Source organism: Saccostrea echinata, unplaced genomic scaffold (assembly GCF_033153115.1).
Source record: "Saccostrea echinata isolate AGI-Se365-2 ecotype Australia unplaced genomic scaffold, CSIRO_AGI_Sech_v1 ptg000030l, whole genome shotgun sequence".
Lineage (NCBI taxonomy): Eukaryota > Metazoa > Mollusca > Bivalvia > Ostreida > Ostreidae > Saccostrea > Saccostrea echinata.
In genome coordinates, this window is record NW_026889779.1 from 17514652 (window position 1) to 17530242 (window position 15591).

A 15591-nucleotide genomic window follows, 5' to 3' on the forward strand; every position below is an offset into this window, starting at 1 on the left:
ATACAAATGTTAGGCCATTATTTTCACAATGAATTATATACAATTTTTTTTACCGTTTTTTACCATTATCGATCATGAGACAAGGAGCACACGGCGGGTTTGACCGGTCGACAGGAAAGGCTTACTCCTCCATGGTAACTGATTCCAGCGTTGATGATTTTAGAGTTCCGTGTTTGCTCTGCTTTCATTTATATTGTTTAAAGTCCGTTGAAACAATACAAATCGGGGGCAGGGCAAACACGGACGTCTAAAAGTTTCAGAGGTGGGTGCAGGTGCCATGGACTTTTGAACTTAATTACTGGTCGTTATCTTCATATTTCATTGAAACTAAACTGAAAAAAAGGATATGTAGGTGTTATTTATCAGTACGAATAAAAAACATTAGAGGCTTGATAAATTGAGGCCTGTAGTCCTATCCCGATCTTGATGTTTTGTTGTACCCAAAATTTATACAATTCACTATCGATACACATAAGTGGATATCTTTGCATACATATATCATAGGTTTGTATTATTTTCATTAATAATGGACACTATCATTAATAGTTAACATTAGCGTTAAATAATAATATAATTTATCATTAATGTCTGCAAAGTCGTCCACTTAAGCTACGTCATCGGTGGATTTTATATGGGTCACCACATTGCATCTAATGCAATTAGAGAACCATAGCAAGAAGTATTCGAAACTAATCACAAATTGTAAAATTGGAAACCTATGTATATAAATTTGCATTAAGTTAAAACTCTCTCAACTTTAAAACGTATTTAGATTTAGATTTTTTTTACTTCAGAACTTTCCATTTTCTGGATTAAGACAAAAATGTTATTTATTACATAAATTCATGAAATCAGCTTTCACTGTGTCTTTTTTGTATTTGTGTCTGAAACAAGTTTTAAATACCCTCTAAATGCAAAAACACATGCATATATTGATATCAATGTAATGATTTATTATTAACTTGTTTTAATCTGCACAATGAAATATATGGAAATAACGAACAGTATTTAAGCTCAAAAGTCCGTTTAATCAATACAAATCAGGAGCAGAGCAAACACGGACCTCTAAAACATCAGAGGTGAGATCAGGTGCCATTGAAGAGTGAGCATCCCCTGCAGACCGGTCACACCCACCTTGTGTGCTCCTTGTCATGATCGGGAAATAACGGAATATCCGTAGACAATTCAGTGTTTCAATAATGGCCTAACAATTAGTATGAAAAACGTCAGTCCGCATTTGACTTGATGATACTTGTAGATTGTATTTGCTGACAAGGTGAAAAATTTAGTTGCACTAATTTGGATTTGTGTCAGTGACACATTCCACTATACACCATAGAATTTGGCTAAAGATGAAAATAAAGAATAAAAAAAAAACAAAGAACTTCTTCTCCAGTAATGCCGGTATTTCACCTACAAGAAAGGGTAGGATTAACAATATTAAATAACCTCAAATTGTTCGATAAAATGTTTAATCTTGTTCAGACAATAAATATTAATTCTCTATCATTCTTAACTTTTTATTCTCAGCAAAATTGATTTTTTTTTTGTCATAAGCTATTTTATGTTCTAAAATCCATATCTGTTTTTATAAGGTAAGTTATATCATGATAATTTAAAAATCATAATTTTTAAAATCAGGCTTATTACAATTCATGACCTACATATTACTGTATGTGTACTTAAAAAAAAACGGGCTTCATATTTTAGCGGCTCTGGTGCGGACAACAATGCGCTAATTCATGAATACTAATCATTATTGAATACAATGCACGAAGCAGACGTGTACATCGCTAAATCATGATTGCGCCAACCACTCAATACCCGGTGATTGCGCTAAATTCTGGATACGTCAATTTATGTACACCTACAGTATTTACCTCTGTGAAAGTCTAGAACACCCTTTTCAATTTATCATTATTAAATGGTATTTATTCATAGCTTAACCCAAAAATAAATAAATAAATGCAAAGCACGTCATCAACGCAAATGTTTACAAAATAATAAATCTAGCAAAGTTTTATCGTCTAAGAGAAGTTTCAACGCAAATCAATATATATATATATATATAAGGAAACAAAACTGGGAAAACAGGCATATGTTTATTTGATAAATCAAAAAGAATAAGCTATTCGTTATTTTTTAAGAAGAATGAAAAAGGTGAAAATGAACAGTGATCAATCTAAAAACTACAAACAATACACTTCTGTGAACAAGACAAAACACGGACCAATGGAAATTCCAGAGGTGAGATCAGGTGCCTAAGAGGAGTAAGCATCCCCAACGACCGGTCACACTTGCGTGAGTCCTATGTATTGATAAGGTAGACGGAATATTCCGTAATCAAATTTAATATAAAAACAAAGGCCTAACATGCCAGTCAAAATAGACCCAATGAGAGGTTGAATTTGCTAACAAGGTCATAATAACGATCATAGAACAATCATAAAATGCTGATTTAAACGAGATTGTTGAAATCCCTGTAATATAAACTTACGTCAGTTGCCTGACTCGATTTAAAAATTATTCGTACTTAGAGCAGACTCTTGAGTATCGAAAAGTTAAGAGACATACACACCATATGCAGGTGATAGCGGACTATTACTACATAAATTAGGAAAGTTGACGATTGAAAAAATTGTCATTGAGTTTAGTTATTAGTTGGCCTTTACGTCTAAAACATCCAAATATGAAAAAGAACTGGCAAACTCTAGGTTGTGTTTTACTATGAGTTCACCTATGTTAATTGATAAAACGTCGGCGATATATCTGAATGTTGAGTTAAAGGCCACAGCAAGTGTTAACTTTTCATCTCATGATGGAGAAATGAAAGTTGTCTAATGGAATTGCGATATACATCAACGTGCAACAATTTGGTTATTTTCAAGGAAATTAGTAAAAAATGTTAATCCCATTTTTTTTGAAGTCCAAAGTATATAAGTTTATAAATTTTTTCCTCAGTGTTGAAAGTTTATTATGATGGCTCTTCAGCATCAGTTAATGTGATTTTAATGAAAGGTTTTCAATTAGAATACTTTTATTTGTAATAGTTCAAATCTGAACAACATGTATTACAATAAAGTATATGTAAAAAGGAGTTATCTCGCATCCAGTGCGTTACACTTGCAGTTTTTTGTTTTTGTTTTGTTTTGGGGGTTTTTTTTGTTTGTTTGTTTGTTATGTGTTTTTTTTTGTTTTGTTTGTTTGTTTGTTTTTTGTTTTTTTGTTTTTTTTTGGTTTTCTTTTTGGTTTTTTTTTTTTTGGTTTTTGTTTTTTTGCTTTTGCTTTTTAACAAAATTGAAAATAGTATTTAAACATGTTTCATCAAATGTACGTACAATTCAAAACTTTTCAAACCTTTTTAATATTTTGCAAATACTTCATGGAAGTATAAATTAAATATATCTGAAAAAATTAAATTCTGCATTAATTACGCTTTCCAACTATTTCAATGACATCCGTTCACATTTTTTGAGATACTTGTATACTAGTATTTGACAGACAGAAAGAAAAGTTCACAGACAGAAAAGCAATACAAGAGAACATATAATCTCCTTTCATCTTAATTGGCGGAAGTAAAAAATGAAGTAAAGATTCTTCTTGATAATTATGATTTCTTTTTGTTTTGTTTTTCGTGGGAGAACCCCTATGCTGGGTTTATGCAGAATACTAGTGAAAAAGAAATGCATTGTACTGAGAGCATTTCAACAAGCGAACTGACAGCAATAGCTCCCAATTCATTATTTTGTTTTTCTGAGCTTTTTTTCTGTTATATGTCTATTCTATTATTCTTGCAATTTTATTTTACTTTTTAAACGCTATGACTATTTATAAGATTTTCCATGCTGCAATTATTTTTACTGTTTAAAGGAAATCCCTTTAATAAACTTATTTTTATCAGTATTATTCATTCTTATGTCGACACGATATATCCTGGTGAGCTTGAGATAAAAGATACCACAGAGTCTGACACATCTGTTTCATATTTGGATATTTAATTAGAAAAAGACGTTAATGGTAATCTAACAACAAAGCTTTATGATAAACGTGATGACTTTAACTTTTCAATCGTCAACTTCCCTTATTTATGCAGCAATATACCCTTTTCACCCGCATACGGGGTTTATATCTCTCAGTTGATTCGATACGCCAGAGCATGCTCAACGTATAAACAATTTCTAAAAACGAGGTAAGTTATTGATAAACAAGTTGATGAAACAAGAATATCAGCAGTCTCGTTTAAAGTCATCACTTCTTAAGTTCTATGGTCGATACAATGGCCTTGTCAGCAAATACAATCTGTCATTAAGTCAAATGCTGACTGACTTTTTTCATACTAATTGTTAGGCCATTATTGACACACTGAATTGTCGACGGATTTTTCCGTTATTTCCCGATCATGACAAGGAGCACACGGAGGGTGTGACCGGTCGGCAGGGGATTCTCACTCCTCCATGGCACCTGATCCCACCTCTGATGTCTTAGAGGTCCGTGTTTGCTCTGCTCCTATTTTGTAATGTTTAATGGACTTTTGAGCTTAAATACTGTTCGTTATCTCCACATATTTCATCTGTCACTTGCCTGACAAAAAATTGTTCGTACTTAGAGCATACTCTTGAGTATCGGAAAGTTGAAAGACATTAACACCATATGCAGGTGAAAGCGGAATATTTCTACATAAATTAGGAAAGTTGACGATTGAAAAGCTTAATTCAACTCATTTGTCATAGAGTTTAGTTGTTACTTGGTCTTTTCGTCCAAAACATCCAAATATGAAAAAGAATTGGCAAACTGTGATGTATTTTACTTCGAGTTCACTTGTGTTAATTGATAAAACGTCGTCGATTTATCTGAATGTCGAATTGAAGGCCACAGCAAGTGTTCTCTTTTTTCCTCAAAATTTTTCATCCTGTAGTTATTTTTACCACTTAAAGGGGCTGGGTCACTGAGTTAAAGCTCATATTTTCTAAAATTATCATGAATTACATGTTGCTAGAACAATTCTCGCCGAATTATATTAAAGGCGTGTTTAGAAACTTTTTTTATCTGGAAATTATTAAAACTACGAATTTAGGGACGTAGTCATCTCGCTTCAAACAAGTCGGTGGTCGCTAACTATTAACTATAAATTCATCGCTAAACCTTAAATATGTGTTCGTCATCTTGCCTGTTTAAGGTAAAGCTACAGCTAAAGTTATCTTTATTATCATAATACTGATAATCGAACCATGTTTGTGTTGTACATTTCTTGTGTCTGTATGTTTGCAAGTACGTAAACCTTCCAATTTTTAAACTTTTCTCAGGAACAAAAATCCAACCAAGCTTGACACTTGGATAAAGATTTTTTTTTTTTCATTTTCATATCAATTTTAGATAGAGGTTTAAACTATTTTAAAACCGTATGAAGAACGAGAGACAAAAGGTAAGCATTATCAAAGTATTAAGCACCCTAAGGTTCTATTTAATTAGTTCTTTCCAAAACAAGTTACATTGGTCCATGGATGGACAATTTGGATTCTAATTCTTTACACAAAATCATTATTCATCAATGATACCTCATTCCTGCACTTGGTGACTGAAGTCGAAAGGAATTTTTGTTATTTATCCAAGATTGTGATTTTGTCATACATCTGTCCGTCTCTTTGCAAAATGCGTCAAAAATATGTGAACGAATTTCGATGATTTTTTAAAGAAGTATACTGAAAATGAGAAAGAATCGACACAAGATTTGGGAGATCTAGCTCAAAGTATGGATACCAAGTTTTCTTTCACAAATTGTTTGAAATACGAGTACATGTTCATCTTTAAAAAGTAAAGAGAAATAAACCTCGGGGCAAATAAGAATCATTTCGATTTGCAGAAGCAATCGATAAAAGATCCAGATGCAAATGAATATTTTTATTGATTTTATGATTTTACGATAAGAATTCATTGCATAGATGTAAGGCCATTACCTTTTTTTTTTTTTGCATGTTTTGAAATTAAAAACAAACACAAGAAGATAAAATCATCAAATCCAAATCTTTGATACGCAATTTACTCTTTTGATCTGCATCTTTCTTTTTGTAAAGTGGTGTACCATTTTTATGCCCCTGTATCGAAGATTCGGGGGTATATAGTTTTTGCCCTGTCTGTCCGTCTGTCTGTCTGTTTGTCTGTTTATCTGTCCGCAAAAACTTTAACATTGCCCATAACTTTTGATTGGTTGGAGCTATGGCTTTCATATTTCACAGGTGTATTCCTTGTGACAAGACCTTTCTATGGGTACCATCATATTTGAAAAAACATTAACCATGGCCATAACTTTTGAACAGTTGGTGCTAGGGCTTTCATACTTCACATGTGTAATTCTTGTGACAAGTCCTTCCTTTGGATATCAACAAGTTTGACCCTTTGACCTTGACCTAGGAGTTTGACCTACATTTGAAAAAACATTAACCATGGCCATAACTTTTGAACGGTTGGTACTAGGGCTTTCATACTTCACATATGTAATTCTTGTGACAAGACCTTACTTTGGATACCAACAACTTTGACCTTTTGACCTTGACCTTGGAATTTGACCTACTTTTGATAAACTTTAAACTTGGCCATATCTTTTGAACGGTTGGTGCTAGGGCTTTCATATTTCACATGTGTATTTCTTGTGAGAAGGCCTTTCCTTGGGCACCATTAATTTTGACCATTTGACCTTGATGTTTGACTTACCTGTGAATGTTTTTTACCTTTTCCATATCTTTTAAATGGTTGGTGCTAGGGCTTTCATATTTCACAGGTATATTCCTCGGGATAAGAACTTACTTTGGGTACCATCATATTTGATTTGCATTTGAGAAAGTTTAACCTTTACTCTAAGTTGCCATACGGGGGCATCAGTGTTTCACAAACACATCTTGTTTTTTAATTTTCACAAACCGGTACTTTATCTTAATTACAATGCGAGAAGAATTATCAAATGATAATGAGAAATTCTAGAAATGTTCTTTAGTTTCGTGTTTTTCCCTTTTGTTTTGTTTGATTTTTTCGGATAGAAAGATAGGTTTTCAAATTTAGGGTTGACGCTAAACAAATAAAAAAAAATTGGAATGGCCTAAAGGGAGATAATTTTATTTGTTTACTTGAATTTCCTGTGAGGAAAGGAATAGTGGTATGTGGGTATCCTGAAGATAAATATTGTCATCATGAGGCTGGCAACAAGAACCCCATAGGCCTTGGCAGTCACCTGAGTATCATGAGTTTTTGAGAGTATGATACTTTGATCTCATCTGAACATTTTATTCTGAGAAAATTTAACAGTTTGGTGAGGACTCCATAATCATATTCAAACAACTTATTTCCTAAAAGTCCCGAATCAAGAATTTAAAGAACACCCAATGATAAATTTCAATAAATGACAGACCTAATCCCACCCTGAACCCTGATCCCTGGATGAGGGCATGAATTATATATTTTTTGTAGAGAGCTAGGTGTTAATTACATGTACCGTCAAGCAAACAGTTTGCCTGTTAGATGTCCATGGGTAATGGGAAGATTTTCAATGATGTGTGGTACTTTCAATATGAACAACTTTGCCCAACCCTTGGGACTGATCATAGGCCGGGGACGGGTGGGGAGGGGTCATGAATTTTGCAAATTTGGTAGAGGGCTTAGTGTTGATTAAAATCAAACTGTTTATCTGCTAGATGTCCATGAGTGCAGTATTTTCAAGATTTAACCAACTTATCCCCACTCTGGAGCCTGAAGGCTGGACTCAAAGAACATGACTTTGATAATTTTGATAAAATTTGAGTACTTATTGCAATCATACATTTCATGTCCTCGAAAAAAGAATATTTTCAAAGATATGATGAATTCTAATGTATTTTCAATATTTGACTAGCTTAGTCTCACCCTGGGGCCCAATGCCATGGATTTCTACACAAGGACATAAAAAAGGTCTGACGTACAACGAGAATAAAACTGGTCAATAAAATGTACAGATAGCGATTGGAAATCAAACGCAAAAGTTCAACTAAACAAACTGAGGGAGAGAGCAAGCATAGACCCCTGAAAACAGCTGATGTGGAATCAGGTGTAAAGGAGGAGTAAGTATCCTCTGTCGATTTGTCACACCCACCGTGAGCTCCTTTTCTTGATCAGGTAAGCGGAGAAATCCTTAGAAAATTCAGTAGGAAAGTTAACATTATGGCCTTACAATATGTTTGAAAAACGTGAACGTTCGACCCAATGACAGATTTATAATAAGTCATTTTACGCCCAAAAAATTTGCAAAATGTTGACTTTAAACTGAATTGTTGATATCCCTGTATCATAAACTTGTTTTTCAGTAGCCTGCCTCGGCTTACAAATTGTTTAACGTAGAACATACGTATCGATTCAAGTGGGAGATATATGCTCCATATGCAGTTATAATGATTTGTTACTACATGGATAAGGGGAGTTGATGATAGAAAAGTTGAAGTCATTACGTTTATCATAAAGTTTAGTACTTACTTTGCCATCAATGTCTCTCTCTCTAGTAAAGTATCGAAATATGAAACATATGTGATAGTCTGTGGTGTCTTTTAAGTAGGATATATCGAATCAACGTATAAATGAAAATAAATATCGTTAATTGATCTATCTAAATATGGAATTGAAGAACAATAAAAACTATATTCATGAAGAATTTTTTTTTTTAAATAAATTCTGCTTCATAAGAGTATTTAGTTAGCTCTAATAGTAAAAGTAAAGGGACACAATAAGTACCCATCGAAAATTACACCAGATTGTCGAAAGACTTGGTCTCCAAAAACTACGGTGCGTAGATATTGTCTATATCAACTACGGAGTGCTTGTGAGTAGAATGGTTTTTATCTATGCAAATTTGTAGATGACAAATAACAAGATACGAAAATGTGTTTGATTTCAAAAAGACTGGTCTTTAATCGATCTTGGGAGAAGGGTTGTGTATATTGTTGAAAAGTCATATGTTTTGCTTTCAAATTCAGTTAAGTAGTGCCAGTCTTAAGTTTTCTTGTTCACATGCAACCAAACAAGATGTTTTTTTAGTGCTTGATATAAAAAAAGTGTCTTATTTTAAAGATTAGAGGTATATTAACCTGCAAAACAAATTTCATTATGAAATATATCATTATACAATTTTGGAACATAGTGACCATATGCAAAGAAAATTACATCTTTGTTGAAAAAATATATAATCTTTGACAACATATTTCATCAATTCAAATCGCAGAAGTAAAATAAAAAAAAATCTGTATTAAAAAGCAGTTTCCAGATTAGTGCTAATTTAATGAAAAATGTTATATCTGCTTGTCACAAAAAGTACAGTGAACTACGTAACGAAATTAAATTTCCAAGAAACCCTATAACCTTTGATGTTTAAATTATATAATTCTTTGTTGAAAATATATTGTTTTATAAGAAAGTATGTATTTTCTTCTACAAATGCAACAAATTTAAAGTCCCAGAAAAGTCTATGAAATTCAAAATTACCAGTTTTTGTGATCTACGTTATCAAATCATTCCTTTTAAACTATCACTTTAATTTATCATAACGATTTGAGAATGCTGTAATTTTTAAGGGCCAAATTATCACCTGTCTTGTGAATTACATTCCAGTGATTTGCGTTACAACAGCTTCGTGTTTTATTGCAACCAGAGCCGAATTTTTCTGTTGGCGATGCATTTTTTTTATAATATCTTTCATCCAAATATTAGACATACAGAAAACCACCGAAAATGTTCTCTACATTATTAGTGGACATTTTAAAATGGTCATAAACACAACTTAACTGAATTTGGGCTTTTGATGCTATTGATTAAGATAAAATTTTGTGAAATTAATTTTTTTGAAAGTTCGATCTTTGAAATTATTTAGTATCTACATTTGATTAATACAATATAATGCTAATATTAATTCATATGAAGGCTATAATTAATGCTGCTTAAATCATGATAAATGGATAAATGGATGGGTCACAATTTGGGTTCAAATTTAAGCCAGAAAATCATTCAATGAAATTTATTAAAATACATGTACAGATGTAATGAATCAAAATTACAGCACTTGGTGACACATTTAAAAAAAAAATGTTTTTAAAGTAGTCCGACCCTCAGGTTCTGAAAATCAGCTTTTAAGTAATGGAAAATGCTCACAAAAATGTCTCTAATTTCACATAGTAACGTGAATTTACCCATGGCATTTCTTCAAAGTTCATAATTATTGTAAATCATATTATATAGGGAAAATTATCAAATCTCAAATATATTTTCAGGAAATGCGAATAAAAACACCAGCTATGCATTTTCTAATTGAAAATTTATCTACAGATATGATTTAGGATAGAAAAATATAGGTATCCAGATCCCAATTTCAAGCTTTATTTTAGGACTTTTTAAATAAAATAATAAATTAAAGAGTTATCCTTCCTGGCTGAGGATCACATATTCTTAATGAAGTCGGAGGGAGGTTTTGTTTATTCCAATGTCTGTCTGCTCATAGTCCTTCTTCTTGTCTGCTTATAAAAGATGTCAAAAAGATTTGAAAAGATTTCCATAATTTTTTAAAGAAAAGTTGTAAATTAAAATGAGAAAGATTTGATTTGAATCAAGTATATCTAGCTCAAAATATGGATCCTGTCCTTTTTCTTCAATTGTTTAAAATACATGTAGATCTTTAAAAAAATTAAGGTTCCAATAAAAATTATGAGAAATGTACCTTGGGACAAATAAGAATCATTAGATTTGCAGAAGCATATGCAAATGAATACTTTTTTAAAAAAATAATTCTATGAATATAGTGTAAGGATTCATTGCGTAGAATGTAAAGATAGATAATTTTAGTTTTCTTGCTTAGATTTCCTATTTAGAGGTAAATTGTGCACCCCAAGTATCATCAAAATAAATTTGGTCCTTTCAGACAGAAAATAAGAGGCCCATGGGCCTTGGTGGTCACCTGAGTATCATGAATTTCTCAGGCTATGACTACTTTTGTCTTACTTGGAACTAAAATTTGTTACTCGTACGACAAAAAAAATTACAATTAAGTAAACAATACTTCCCATGCAGCGTGTCTTCTTAAAGTTCAGAGGAACAGAAGATAATATACAATGTACGTGTTTCATAAAGAAGAAGGTACTGTTTTAGCTTTATTGTGCCCTAAAAATCTAATGTTTTCAAAAAAAGTTTTGAAACTGGCTTAAATATTAGTTGAGTATATGTCTGTGATAAATCAGGAAAGAAGTGCCATTCTAGAAATATGACGTCATTAATTTGATGCATTTTCTCTATTTTAAACAGAAAAAGCTTCAAAATGACCCATTTCAAGGGTTAATTTCCTTAAGAAAATAGTGTCCAGAGCCGCCGCCCCCTTTAATTTTCAAATATGTTGTGTAAATTTCCTTGAAAAATCACATATCTCAAAATCTTTGTGGGCGATACCTGTGGACAATATTATTGAAAGAAAATTCCATTGAAAATTGGTGTCTTCTGCAACTTTTTAAGAAAATACGGGAAATTGCACAAGTTTATGACGTCACAATTAGCATTTGGAAGGTCATGTGAGAAAAATGATTTGTATTATTTTTCTGCATGGAATTTCAATGATTCAGAAAGCATGAGTTTTTTTTTTTTTGCATCACTTTCTTTTTTTTTTAGAAAACACAGGGCAAGATTCGTATTGAAACCGTACTTTGTTCTTTCAACAAATGTACAACTTAGTCCCGCCTTGGGATTGATTCCTGGATCCGAAGGATATCACTATTTTGTAAAGGTGTAGCTGTTCAGTGGAGCATGCAACTATTTTGCATGTTAAATGTCCAAGAGTAATGAACAAAATTTAAGGTGTAATATTCTTTCCATAAATGGCCAACTTAGCCCTCCTTGGGACCTGAATCTTAGGCTTACGGACCATGAATTTCACAATTCAGGTAGAGGGCTAAGTATTTATTATAATCGTGGAAACAGTTTGCCTGATAAATTTGTATATAGAGAGAATATTTTAAAAGATGTCTTTGAAATGTATTTTAAAAAAATTAAACTGTTCAAAAGTTTACGGACACTGCGTATCTCAAGACACAAACGACGGACGAAAACAATTAGCAATAGGTCACATAAGTGTCTGACAAAAATAGCATCTGACAAACATAATATCCGAGAAAGAAATGAAACTTTTAAAACATTATGCATATCATGCATAAGATTAACACAAATTTGTCCGAGATATGTCATCTTTGTCCAAAGTTTAACAGCGGAGAACATGTATTTTTTTAAAAAAGACAATCTGTATAAAGCAACAAAGGTAATGTCGTACTGTCGTATGAATATTCAAAACAGCTATAGGAAAATCTTACTTGCTTCTGACATCAAAGTTTTGTAAGTGAGTCATCTCTGTAATGGATTTATTTATTTTATTTAGGGGAGGGGGGGGGGGTTATGTCATTGGTGCAAGTTAAGAAATACTTAAGTATGGACAGCCTCTTCTGACCTTTATCCTAGGAACCTGAATTAAAATTACTTCATTGAATTAATTAACCTTTAACCCGCTGTAGGTCTCCACCATGACTTATAGTCATTGTCTTTAACATCATTTTCTTGCTTTTTTGTTTAAATATTATGAATCCAATTTTGAATATCTTTTTAAAAAACGGGTTATATTAATTCTGCATAAAACATTTTCATCCAAGTTATTAGTGGTTCTTAGAAAATTATTTCCCACTGCTGTCCATTTATCCACAAAAGAATACTCTGGACTAAGGTTGACCGAAATTGTCCCATTAGTTGTGAAATTGTGGAGATGAGAAAGTTAAATAAATACTAATATAGATACGTATAATGCAAAATGTAAGGCATACATTGACTCGGATAGGCTAAAAGCTAGCTGAAGCATGAAAAACATTCTACAAATAAATTGTTCAAGTCTTCTTTTTATCTTATTAAGTTTTAAACAAATATCATTATTTTTTTTCGAAAATTTCATCCACAACGAAACCATAATTTGCATGACAGTAGCATTCATTTACAACGTAATAAGGCATTCTTGTCAAAAAGAAATATATTTCACCGTCTAAAATGCAAAGGTTAACCTCTTTACATTTATCAATTCGAACAAGAACAGTGCATTAATGAAATTAATGTTGGGGAAAAACAGTTGCAACCACAGTTTGATGGCTAAAAATTGCTTAGTACAAGTACCTGCCAAATATCTGAAATAACAAAAGTTGTTTTTTTTTAAAGATCAATTGGTTTTAAAGGAGCAGTTTATAAGGATAATAAAATCTTTAGTGTCGAGATTTGTGGTTAAAACATAATACTCTCATGATTGGAAAGCTTTCGTTCCTGTTAATAGTTGTCACTTGCTTACGTTGATTAATTTTTTTTATACTTAACCCCAAGCAAGTATTTTACTATTGGTTAAAATTGCATTTCATCGCTCAATTTTTTCACCTCCATATTTCAGTTTTTAAACCAGCTATACTTTTATTTAAAGAAAAACAAATATTACATATTTCGGAAGATAGTCATAATGCAACTGAAATCCGATATTTCACAAAACAGTTGATATATGCAAGTATGTGTGAAGGTAATGAATATCTCTCAGTCTTGTAAATATACCAAAGTAGACAGAATGACTCTTTCGCGCCATTCAGTCATGAATGCGTGATGTGAATAGGGCGTTTCAAAAGGCGTTTATTCTCTTTTTCTAATTTATTTTGTTGCAACTAACAGGTGACACAATATATTTTCTTTGACTAACTGTAAGCTGAATTACCATTTCTAGACAATTTGCTGCAATTCTAAACAACTAGATTGGTTGGGACGAATGCCATTCCTTCTTACAAGAAAAGGACAATAATGTAGGATATAGTTCTGTTTTTATACAATGGCCGGTACAGTTTACCCCAATCATTTTCAAGAATAATTTTGTTGAATACAAACGTATATGCATTTTGTACATTAAAGCCCATAACATTTTGCTTGATAAAATACCAAAGATAAGATAACAAACAGTAATCAAGCTCAAAAGTTCATTGTAACATTACAAATTTGGAGCAGAGCAAACAAAAACCTTTAAAAACATCAGCGGTGGGATCAGGTGCCACGGGAGAGTAAGCATACTCAGTCGACCCCCTCACCCTCCGTGTGCTCCTTGTCATGATTGGGAAAATGAAAAATTCCGTTAAAGCAATGTGAAAATAATGGTCTACTAATTTCTATGGCAATGTCAGTTAATATTCGAATTAACAATAGAGTGTATTTGCTAACAAGGTCATTGTATAAACCATAGAATTTGCAAAATGTTGATTTCAAACGGCACTGTTGATATACTTGTATCATCAACTCATTTGTCAGTAGCTTGCCTCGTTTTGGAAACTGTTCATATGTGGGTGTATTAAAAAAAATGACCAAACGCATATTTATCAACCCACACTAAAAATACAGGCAATGAAAATAGATTTCTATGTCTCAGCATAAGTCTTTAGAGAGTGTCTAAATACCTGCCAAATATCTCGTTGATATCTCGATTAACAAAAAAGTTATGCCCAAAAATGATGCTAAAATTGTCAGGAGTGCAACACCATTTTGTGACATTTTTAAATTTCAATATTTTTTGGAGATCTGTGAAATAAAAAATAATGCTTCATGTTGAAAATAAAGACTTTCCTGATAATATTCAAAGTATTGAGCTTTAAATGTGGACTGTAGTAACTTTTGTTTAATCAAGTTGTGGTCATGGCTGATGTTTAAAAAAATGTTATACCATGTCAGGAGTGCAACAGAAAAAATGTAGTGTTGCCATAAAAAAACATCAATTGTAAAATTCTGAATGAAAATTAAGAAAAAAAGAATTTTCGAAGTGTAAAACAATAACTGATATACATTTTAAAACTTAAAAATGTCATATAAATCACAAGCAGCATTAATGAGAGTCAAGTATATGTGCATACCCAAAAATGTCAGGAGTACAAAATTTGATGTTTTGATCCCAAGCACAAAAAAAACTGTTATCATTATATGATTTTCTGATTTTTATTTTGGAAAATAAAGACACAAAGAACATTTTTACCAAATAGATTTATCAATTACAGGATCTGTCTGTGCTTCATATCCATATTTCTATGGTCAGGAGTGCAACACATTTTTTTAAAGATTCAAGTTGTGTGAAGAAAACACTTCTATTCATGCTTAGAAGTATTCATTAATCAATAATGATCTTTTTGTATAATTTATACTAAATTATTGACAGTTTTTATTATTAAAATCCTTCCTTTTTCAACTTTATCAATTCAGATGTGTTTTTCTCTTTTTTGTGATTTTTTTAATGAACGTAAAAAATAAACACACTAAAACATTGTCATAAAATTCAAGTAATTCCTCCTCAACTTCACTGAAACAACAGAACAAGTTCTTATGTAATTTTCACTTCACAATTCTACTTTAAAGGTCCCAATGCTTTTGGTCAGGAGTGCAACAAATATGTTAGAATTATAAATCATCCAATAAGAATAAAAATAAAGAAAAAATGATGAGTAGAATTTTTCTGGTGAGTTACCGTGTTTGTCCTCTAAAGGAAAATATGCTTTAAAATAC